Raw genomic sequence first — 10,973 nt, 5'->3', positions numbered from 1 at the left:
CAACTTGGACGGGAAACGCAATGTGATTCTCAGCACCAAAGACCGACCCAATTGGTTTCAGCGTTTTTCCGTTATTGTACTTTTCTTCTGTGTGTGCGTGCATGTGTCTATGTGTTTGTTTGTTTGATTTATTTACGTTTATTACCAATGGAACCTGTCTCCCGCCATTAAACATGCGGCTAACAAACGATCACAGCGTCACGCCACATCCACTGTCTCCACGTCGTCTGCTTTTCGACCTGATGACCGCGGCACGAAAGCCAAATGCGAAAAAAAAAAAAAAGGATAAAAAGAAGCGATTTAGTAATGCCTCGTATTTTTTTCCAGGAAAAGCGCAACACAAACCGCGTTCGCCCGGAACAAGCGCTATTTGTGGTTCGACATCGGCGGTCGTACCACAAAGACCGCGTCACATCGAATGTTTTTTTGTTTTTTTTCAAGGGGGGAGGGGGTCGAACTTTGACACTCTGCGATGTTTGCTCTGGAAAAATACTCCAACTGAAGACTCGGGTTCCTTCCAGATGTGTGCATCGATCGAGGTACCGGAAGTCTCGAGGTATCGAGGTACCGGGAGCCTCGGAGAGCCATTACTGGAACGGTAGTTTCATTTTTGTCAAAGGTTGAGTAGAAAACGCCTACCGAAAGGTGACTCCGCTGACATCACCTGCCAGATATTATGCTCCGCGTAGCTGAGGAAGACCGGAAAATATAAATACATTTTATGCAGCAAATGAGCCTTCGTTTATGATAGCAAGCACGAAACAGTGTTTTTCTTGGCGTACCAAAATATCGGAAAAGTATGCACCCGGCTCTTGTGGATCCTCGGTGTTGTACCACCAATGCTTTCAACAAACAGCGTAGACCACGGGACTGCTGTTGCATGGATGTGACCGCACAGCGCATGGAATCGCAATTTGACGGCCATGTTGGGTAGAAGAGGAACAAAGAGGAGAATTGTGCTGCGCATTTACATGCAGAATTGAGTGCGTAAAGGAGGTGACACAGCGCACCTGTGTCACCTCCTATGATTCATGTGGTCTGTACGCTGTTTGCCGCTAAATCGTCTACCAAGTAGCCCACGTTGTCATCTTTACTCGGCGAGGAAGGAACCCCGTCGTGGGATTTCAGTCTGATTGAATTCGTATAGCACGCGTAACCTCACACGTGGTTGATAAGAACATTTTCACTGCGATGAAAATGTCTGCCTTTCCTATCACCGTATAATCTCTCATTTCTATGCTTTTTACATAAATCAAAGCCCTATATTTGATTATAAACAAGTTCGTCCACCACCTACATCGTCCTTTTCGCTGATCATCTTCGTAATATCGCTAGTCCAAATGGCAGCCCGGCTGCATTCCAAAACCGAGTACCAAATTGTACCTCAATCAACTCCGGACTTCCCACTTCTCTTGTTAATATCTAACATCCTTTTTTTTTTTTACTAATTCAGCTATTAATAACGCGTATAAAGAATAACCAAAATTGTATAGCTAATTTTTTTTTTCTCACCACGAGCGTATTTGACATAAAAGAAATAAATCAAACTTTCGGGAGGACGCCCGAGGCATGGGCCCAATTTGAAAGCTCGGCGGTTTGAAATGTTGAACAGGACCTGGATATTAAGTTTATTTCCGAATCAGGAAATCTCTAAACAGTGCAAAGGGTGGCCACTGGCGAGGGAAGTGCTTCCGTTTCTTTGCTCCAGATAGCGGTATAGGACGCAGCAGTTCTCCACTGTCTTTGTTTTCTCCTTTTTTTTTCTCCTTCCCTTCTTAAGGGTTGCTCTTATTCTCACGTCTTTGGTGCGTGTCAGTGAGAACTACGAGTCTATCTCCATATTAGCGGCATATTCAAAATATTTCAGTCCTTCCCAAGGGGTGCAATCTTCTTGAGATCACACGCGTATGCGTTGGCTTCGGGATTTCGCGTCTTGTTCATGAGCTCGCCGGACAAGCCCAACCTAAAACAACGACCAGGAAAATGCGAACAAATTCTTCACCAAGCCCTAGCTTCATGCAGCGATGGTTGCTCCGCTAACGAGGCCAATACCGAAGCCGCACTCCTGCGCGGTTTACGCGAATCTTTTTTGCCTATATAGCGGAAGTGTGGTGCGCAATGCCAGGCAACGCGCAGCCTGAAAAAAAGAACAAAAAAAAATGCGATGAGCATTTTTTACATTTTTTTACAGTTTTTACACTAGAAGATACACTACACTCGCGTAACGAAACAACAGCAGGAAAAGAAGTGAAATAAATGTATATGACGGTCGTATGTGTTTCGTTTTCTGAACTGAATCGGGAAAACGCCACGTGTGTTCACAGTCGTCATCCGGTGGAGCCAATCGAATGCCAAAAGTTCAGCGTCGCTACGCTCGTTGCCGTTGCGTTTTTTTTTTCTTTTCTTTTTTTCTTTTTTTATCGTTGGCTGAACCGATCACGAACAGGAAAAAGCGCAAGATGGCGGCGGCGCATCCACTATGCGTGATCGGTTTGAGCAAACGCACGGAGACGACGAGCGCCGTGACGATGCACTTTTGACGCCGCCTGATTGGCTCCCGAGGATCTTCGGCTGCGCTCGGACTTAAAAGTAAACGAAAGAACACCGAAATGAATACGACGTCTCACTTCAAGTAAAGAGAGAGAACGGTTCAAAGACTGCGTTTCCTTTCCGTTTTACGATCGCTAATATTACAACACTCTCTGAATCTTTTTTTTTTCTCCCTCTTTTCCAGTACACAATTTTTTCTTCTTTTTTGGCACGCGCGTGCACGACGGGGCGGGAAGTATCACAGAAATAGAGCGGCCGCGGTATGATAACATTACAAAAGCTCCGACCGGTCCGCGGGACACGGCCACGATCAGCTGAGAAGAAAGCGATCTGCCCTGCTCGTTCCGTAATCACGGAAACGTCGCGCGGAAAACGAGTTGCTGCATAATTTACTGCGCGTTTCATGGTCAGGGCGCAGAGCACGAAACGGGGATGTCGACGATCACCATCGATAAACGGAAGCGTCATAAAAGGGCTCGAAAAAAAATGTTAAAGAGAAAAACTTTTTTTTTTTTCGTTTTTCTCTTCGCATAAAAAAAACGAAAACAAAATCTGACGCTCAATTTATTTTCATTATTAACAAGCTATTATGCACATTTATGCAACATGCGGTAAAATCTACATTAATCACTACGTCAAAACTAATAATAATCATATCGCACGTCATGTCTTCGACAGTTCAGGTGGAAGATTAAACACACGAACCATATTAAATTCATTACTTCATTAAAAAAAATGGTGCGGTGGCGAGGCAAGGGAGCAAATAGGATGAGACACACGCGCTTGTGGTTGTCACCTGCCTCTATCCGCCATTTTAGTCTGCACTCTAAGAAATACCTGCGCGTCTACTTACCCGCAAAACACTAAAAGAGCCAATCTCTGCATTCTAGGAAATCAGCTCAGCGAATGATGAGGCGGAACATCCGTTTAGACCCCAAAATGAAGTCTGCGCTGTGGCATAACGCAATGCAAGCATGACGCTTTGCATTGCGTAATGCCACAGCGCAGACTTCATTTTTAGGTCTAAACGGATTTTCCGTCTCATCATTCGCTGAGCTGATTTCGTAGATAGCAGAGATTGGCTTTGAGTGTTTTTCGGGTAAGTAGACGCGCAGGCATTTCTTAGAGTGTATGGCAATAAATGTTAAAAATATATCAAAATAAAGTTTCAAAACCTAAGAGAGGAGTGATAACTAGTGCTGGCTGATTTATTCTGAAGTGTGGGCCTGCATGTAAAGAAGACAATTTTTTTATGTCATCTATCGCATACTTCCCGGTTAATACATTGTCACGCCCTTAGCCAAAACCAGAGGACTTGTATAACACGCTATCGATCTTCCGCTACTGCATCACCATATATGCATACTTTAGTGTAATATAACATCATAATCGACGAATGGTGGCTGCAAGTTGACAGATTATACTCAATCTAGCGTTTAGTATGATGAAGAGTATTGCTGTTGTCACCGTGTGAGCTCAAAGATCTACAAAATTGACAAAGCTCTCATAAACATTAAAAAATAATTGAGGATAATACTAGTACTACCACGAAACCTGGCGAAAAAACTCTTGCCGTTGTTGATCTATGTCGGTATCTTTCAAAAGATTGCTGGATTTCTCTAGCTAAGGCAAATTTTCAAATGATTGCAAAATTTCCGGGAAAAGAAACAACTAAAAAAATGAGGCGTTTCTTTTCCCGGAAATTTGGGAATCATTTGAAATCTAGAGAAATACTCTTTAAGATTTCCGTGAATTTTGCATCGTTGGTAATCGACCCTCCCGCAGGATTAAAGGCCCTCCCGCAGGATTAAAGGGGTACTCCGGCGATTTCTTCATAAACACTGATTTGCCTCAAAATTGGCTCAACACACCGACAGACATGGCTCTACGAGTTCCCCAAGTTTTGTGTGAAAAGAAAAAAAAAAATTGACGAAGTTATTGAATCTTCGAATTTCGTTTTCATCGTGTTTCTCAAACCGTGAGCCACTACTGGCAACATTGAAGTGTGACGAAAGAAATGGTACAAAGTGGGCAGTAAGCCATGTTCCTAACTGATTACAAGACTTTTTATAGTGAGAAAAGAATGTTTAGTAACTGATTCACTGAGAAGCACGCAAAAAACACTCGACATACTCTGTTTAAGACTACCTGCACGACCTGAAAGTCTGTACCATGTGTGACGTCACTCCACTAAAGAGCGCGCGAAAATTTGAATGCTGGTTTCGGCATCATCTTCATTTATGGTTTTCTCAATTGCTATTTTGAATTTCGAGAAAATAAATAACATACCATGACGACTGAAGTCCGGGTAGTCAAAAAATGCAATTTGTTTAGGTAGCTCAAAAAACGGCCGGAGTACCCCTTTAAAAAGCAAAGAAAAAATTATGAGCCGTTCCCCTCTGTGAAGGTCGATGACCAGCGAAGCTGTTCAGCACACGACACGGATGGTACGAACACATTTAATGTCTTGATCGGTGATCATCGTGACGAACGGTACGCACACACATGTCGAGGACTATCGCCGCACCGAGGAACCGGAGGAAACTAGACACGCGTGACGGGACCGCCACCTGGCGGAAGGAAAGGAAACTAGGCACGCAAGCGGCATGGAACGACGACAAAGAGAGGGCGGTGCGCTTCCCTCCTCCTCCTCCTTTCCTCCTCCTCTCCTCCTGCCGCAGAATTTGTTCATGGGTGACGTGACACGAAGTCGTGACATCATTTTTTCCCGCTAAATTTAGCGGGGAAACTGTATTGGTGTTGAGATCACGTGACGTCAATTTCCCCGCTAAATATAGCGAGAAAATTTCCCCGCTAAATTTAGCGGAAAATTTTCCCCGCTAATTTTGGCGGGGAAAGTTTCCCGCTAAATTTAGTGGGGAAACTGCATTGGTGTTGAGGTCACGTGACGTCACAAAGTCGTGACGACATTTTTGTTGCCGCACACGAAAAATCCACGGGACCCTAGCCTTCAACAGCTTCGCTGTAAAACGGTACAGCACGGAGATGTATTCCGACGAGCTCTTAGACAAATTAGCCCATTTACTAAGTTTTCCATTAATCGTTGTGGCTGATACTCTGCAAGCTCATAAACGTGGACAGTGGGCTCATAAAGTAAAATAAACGACAGAACTGTGCCTCATGATGGGCTGTATAAATTTGATTGTGGGCAGCTGAATTCCACCTGGACTATAGTCGGTCACAGGTCAAGAACGAAGTGGAAGCTCCTCCCAACTCTTTCCACTTTTGCAGAGCGAACGCCGAAGAGGAGGCGACCTCTTCTCCAGCTTACCCTCTGTTAATGTGGAAAGAGGTGGCAGGAGCTTTCATTTCATTCTTGACCTGTCACCAACTATAGGTATATTTTCTCGCTGCAGTGTGACATTGATATATTTACGTCGGTGCACATGCGGACAGAGTTCAGCGCCGAAGCCTGCTCAGCTGACCCATCGGTCGAGAGAAGATTCATCCAGCCAACGAGGCGATTTAAGTTGAAATGTCAAGGTCGGCTAACAGGGGGTGAGCAACATTTTGTTCTTTTACTGTATACGAATAAAGTGGTCCAGAGTTTTATGTGACATTTCGCATGTATTTACGGCTGAACGAAAAATTGCACAAAACAACAAGAAAATTCAGTTTTTTTCTTTTTTTTTCTTTTTTTTTTTATAAATGAAGTTTTTCGCAACACGAAAAAAACGGGGGCAGACACATAAGATGGCAACGCGTGAGTACTGCTCTAACAAAACTGGTGCGTCTTGTGAGGTTCCCCCTTTTTCTTTCTGCACTCTTCTGCATACATCTTTTCTTCTTCAGAGGTTTAAAGCAGGGTGGAGAATAATATCAATATGATTTGAATCGTGACTGAAATCAAAATATAAATCGTAATTTAAATCAAACAAGCTTCACACTATGATTTAAATCGCAGCTTTTCCGCAAAAATAAGCTTGAAAATATATTTTTATTTACCGTTTGTTAAGTAACGAAGGATTTTGTTTGTATTAAGTAAGATTTGTTTTTGGAAAAGTTAATCTTTCTATAGCTGCGTCGGCATTGTTTTTCTTTATCTGTCTATGTTTGTGTCGGCATTCTTGGGCGTTTGCTCGCAGACCCGCTGCAGGGGGTACGCTCGTGGGATAGTATGAACGGGGAGTCGTCTTCCGCCCCCAAGCACGGGGGCTTCGAGCAGCCGCGGGGCTCGGTAGAGACGAGTCAAACCCCTGGCGTTAAGTAACGAATTGGGTTTCAGTTTGGGGCGCCGGAACACCCGTGTCTTGGGCTTCTGTCCGCACTTGTGACTTTTAAGCGGGTGTGCTTGTGTCCGGTGTATTTCGCCGCTTAGTGTAGAAACTTCGCTTTTAATCGACGCAATAACTTCACTGGGTGGCGCCAGCCAGGCGGCGAGGAAAGCAGGTAGTGACTCTACAAGGAATTTGGTTTTGACCATTGAGGTGTCGGAGGGGGATCACGTTAACAGCTCGCTGATCATTGGGTAAGAGTGTACCACGTGACAATGGGCAAATTTGAAGCGATTGGTCCGTCTCTGGAGGGAAAGGAGGCCCCTACGAGTCTAGAAAAGGGCTGCCGAGAGGATTCTAGGGAGATTCGGTTCTTGAGACTGGGGACTAAAGTATGGGTTTTAATGTTGGGAGTTTTGCAATGTAAATTACCGTTGACTTGTTGTCGTTTTGTTTTGAAATAAACGTGGCCACACTGGCCATCGCAAACCAACCGACGTCGTAATGTGTCCAGCGGGATCAACCAACTTTTAGTTTGTTTATTTCTTATTCGACTTCCCGGGGGACTTCCATCGGGCGAACGCCATCATCGGTCGTCACCATCCTGACCGGCCCTCTCCCCTCGGAAAGTTGACACTGTTTTTCTATAAGTTGATGCTTTCTATGTACATTTGTTTTGTATCTAAATCTTAGAAACATTAAGCAAGAAAGATTGACAAAAATGCTAAACACCAACAATAGACTCCAACAAACTTATAGGCAAATTGGAGCATTGAACTTGATTTCTACTTTCCACATACTTCGAGTTACGTAACGTCCCATTGCAATAAAATCGAAACAAAAAAAAAAAAGTAATGTTTTATTGCATTCAAGTCAGAACGTGAAAGCAAAAGTAAATAAAGAGTTTTAACTAACTAAAAAAATCAAGCTGTGTTTGTTCCAATATGGCGAGAACTGCACCTATAAAAAGTTGTTAATCAAACAGTACTTTGAATTTACAGTAATTCTTTATTTCGCATTGTTATCAGTGGTCGGGCGAATTGATAAATCAATCTTCCATGCTTAAAAATACGCCTAGTGGTAAGGAATATTTATTTTCTATCTAAAGTGATTTTAATCAAATTACTCATTTTAAAAAAAAATCACGATTTTTTTTTTTTATTTTGTTTGAAAGTAAGTGAATATAGCTTCGGAAGAGTCTGTTCAATTCACGGATAATTTTTTTTTTTTTTTTATGAACGACTTTACCTTAGGCGGTTGGTAATTAAATATCATAACGATGGCCCTCGCATCGTTTATATTGCTATGGATTGTTTCCCCTCGAAAAACTCTCGAATAGTGTATACGAATAAAATAAAGATGTTAATGAACGAGAGAAATAAGCAATCCTGAGGCTTTCAGGCAATCCTGGCAGACGTCAAGAAACTCGAGGCGTTAACCAGAGTGACGCGTTAAAATAACGCTTATTTCCAAGGTGCTATCGAAACGAGAGTGCAGCTTTGCAATACTAAGGGCTGCCGGTCTCCACTACCACTCGTTACGGGATCATACGACTTCTAGAGCTGGTAGTTTCGTTCTCCCCTCGTTTGTTTGTTTTCCTACGGTTGAGAATTATGCAATTTTAACGGTCGCGTGGTATTGAGCTCTGCCGACGTTGAGACTTCGTATTTGCTTGATGCGTTGTTATTTCCAAAATGCGTTTCAAACTCCAATGTCTTGCGAGTGCACGCAATCAGGACTGTTGGACGACAAATCCTGTTTCCTGGATCCGCGCTTTTACGGCAGATCGAGAAGCGCACCGGCGTCGACCACTGCAGCGACAGCCGGAAGACTGCATGTTTCCGTCCTTCCTTCTCGTCGCGGTGAATCAGAGCGCTGCGAGCAGCCCCGTCTTTACAGGTGCATTCCGTTGGAAGAACTCCGCCTCGGTGCTGTGTTACACAAACGAATGCAGACGATGGCGTCTTTACTGACTTTGCTGAAGCCACTAGCTCACTGCGCGCGCGCTCGCCAGCAAGTGAATTCAGCCGGGCAAATAAAAACATTTGGCTCTTTTAGACGCGTCATTCAGTCGAGTTGAACATGTTTCGCCAAATTATCGAAATGTGCTGTCTTGACTTTGTTTTTATAGCTATTTCGTTAGCCCCTGAGCATGACGTTTAGTGGAATATCCCCACGTGCGTGACACTACATTTCGGTGATTACGCCTTTCTTCGATGGAACGCCGTTCAGTTATTAACGGAAACTCAGAAAAGTGGTGTTTGTGATATTGAATCGATTCTCAAGATTCAAAAACCGCTAAAAAAAGAAAAAAGTACGTTGTTTTTTTGCCTGAAAGGCGAACAGAATGGCGAAACGCACAGCGGAAAGTAAAAGCGCGTAACTCGCATCACAACATGAAACTTTATCAGGTTCGCATTGTGGTCGTGTTCTGCTACCGACTTGGCAGGAGTTGGATAATCATTATCATCCTCAAAGACTCACTGGGGAGTTTTAGCAGATTTTGTTTTCCGAGGATATATACAGATATATAGAAAAACCACACAACCACTTTGTATAATAACGGCCGCAGGATTCTGGTTCCCGCTCCGCTGGAAACGGCTTGCGTTTGAAAACGGTCCTGGTGAGTCGTATAGACCCGTGGCGAAATTCAGTCTGACCACTTCGATAGCTATCATCGCCTAATACCCCTGCCAGACGGTCAACTCATATGCCATCTAGGCCAGAGGCCTTCGACATTCTCAAAGGTCATTTAAGCTTGCGGGTGTCAGACGTGTCGAAAAACATCTCGAATGCAATTTAGGAGATGTTCATTGCATTTGTAGTTTTCGATTTGTTGGAGACGACGGTCACCCATTTAGCAAAATAAATGGCTCGATAAAACAAAAATCGCTGATGTATTGCCATTTATTTTTGTAAACAATATCATGGGTTGTGTTTATATGAACTTTTTAGAGCCCATGGCTGTTAGGCGCCCGTTTCCAGCTTGAGCGGCGTCGCCGTCGGCGTAACCGCGCGGTGCATGATGAGTAAATTTGCCCGCTAAATTTAGCGGAAAATTTTCCCCGCTAAGTTTAGCGCAAAAACTTTCCCGCTAAATTTAGCGGAAAAATTTCTCCGCTAAATTTAGCGGAAAATTTCCCTGTTAAATCTAGCGGAAAATGTTCACCGCTAAATTTAGCAGAAAAATTCCCCGCTAAATTTAGCGAAAAAATTGTCCCGCTAAATCTAGCGGAAAAATTTTCCCGATAAATCTAGCAGAAAATTTTCCCCGCTAAATTTAGCGGAAAATATTTACCGCCAAATTTAGCGGGAAAATTTCCCCGCTAAATCTAGCAAAAAAAATTTCCCCGCTAAATATAGCGGAACATTTTTCCCGCTAAATTTAGCGGAAAAATTCACCGCTAAATTTAGCGGAAAGTTGTCCCCGCTAAATCTAGCGGAAACTTTTCCCCGCTAAATTTAGCAGAAAAATTACCCCGCTAAATTTAGCGGAGAAATTTCCTCGCTAAATGTAGCGGAAAATTTCCCCGCTAAATATACCGAAAAATTTTCCCTGCTAAATTTAGCGGTGAATTTTTTCCGCTAAATTTAGCAGAAAATTTTTACCTAAATGGGGGAGGGGAGGACAGGAGAGGAGGAGGGGCATAGCCCCATCCTACATACCTTCCCCTCCTCCCCCTCAAAAGCTGCGCTCTAATTCGGCGTTACAGGGAGTTGTAAACGACGTTCATTTTTTTATGATTACACGTGCTGTTTTTGCTAGCAAAGTAACTTTGCTTGGTACGGGATGGTACGAGCCGCTCTAAAGGCAACAATGATGCTCCCGCCCGAAAACTCTCCATTGTTCCTCGGCTTGTGAGTTTGTTCTCTGTCCGGTTCCTCATCTGCTCGGTCCGCCCTGCCTACCCCACCGATTCCGGTAGTGTCAACTTTGGAGCCTTCGGAAGCACCAGAGACTCAGGTTGATGTTCTTTTTTGTATGCACGCGCAGCAGCAAAGCTCCTTGGCTGCCATCCGAGCTGCCGTGCCATCGGCAAAAAGTGAAGCCGATCGCTTGGAGGGCCAGATGCTGGCCTTCCAAGCGAAATACAGAAAGAATACTGCAAAATTAAAGTTAAGTCATAAAATGAAACCACAAGCGAAGGAGAACGGAGAACACACACACAAAAAAAGATCAAAAGCGAA

Source organism: Ixodes scapularis, unplaced genomic scaffold (genome assembly GCF_016920785.2).
Source record: "Ixodes scapularis isolate PalLabHiFi unplaced genomic scaffold, ASM1692078v2 PGA_scaffold9__187_contigs__length_104089568, whole genome shotgun sequence".
NCBI lineage: Eukaryota > Metazoa > Arthropoda > Arachnida > Ixodida > Ixodidae > Ixodes > Ixodes scapularis.
The sequence above is the reverse complement of the archived record's forward strand: the minus strand, read 5'-3'. Positions refer to the sequence as shown.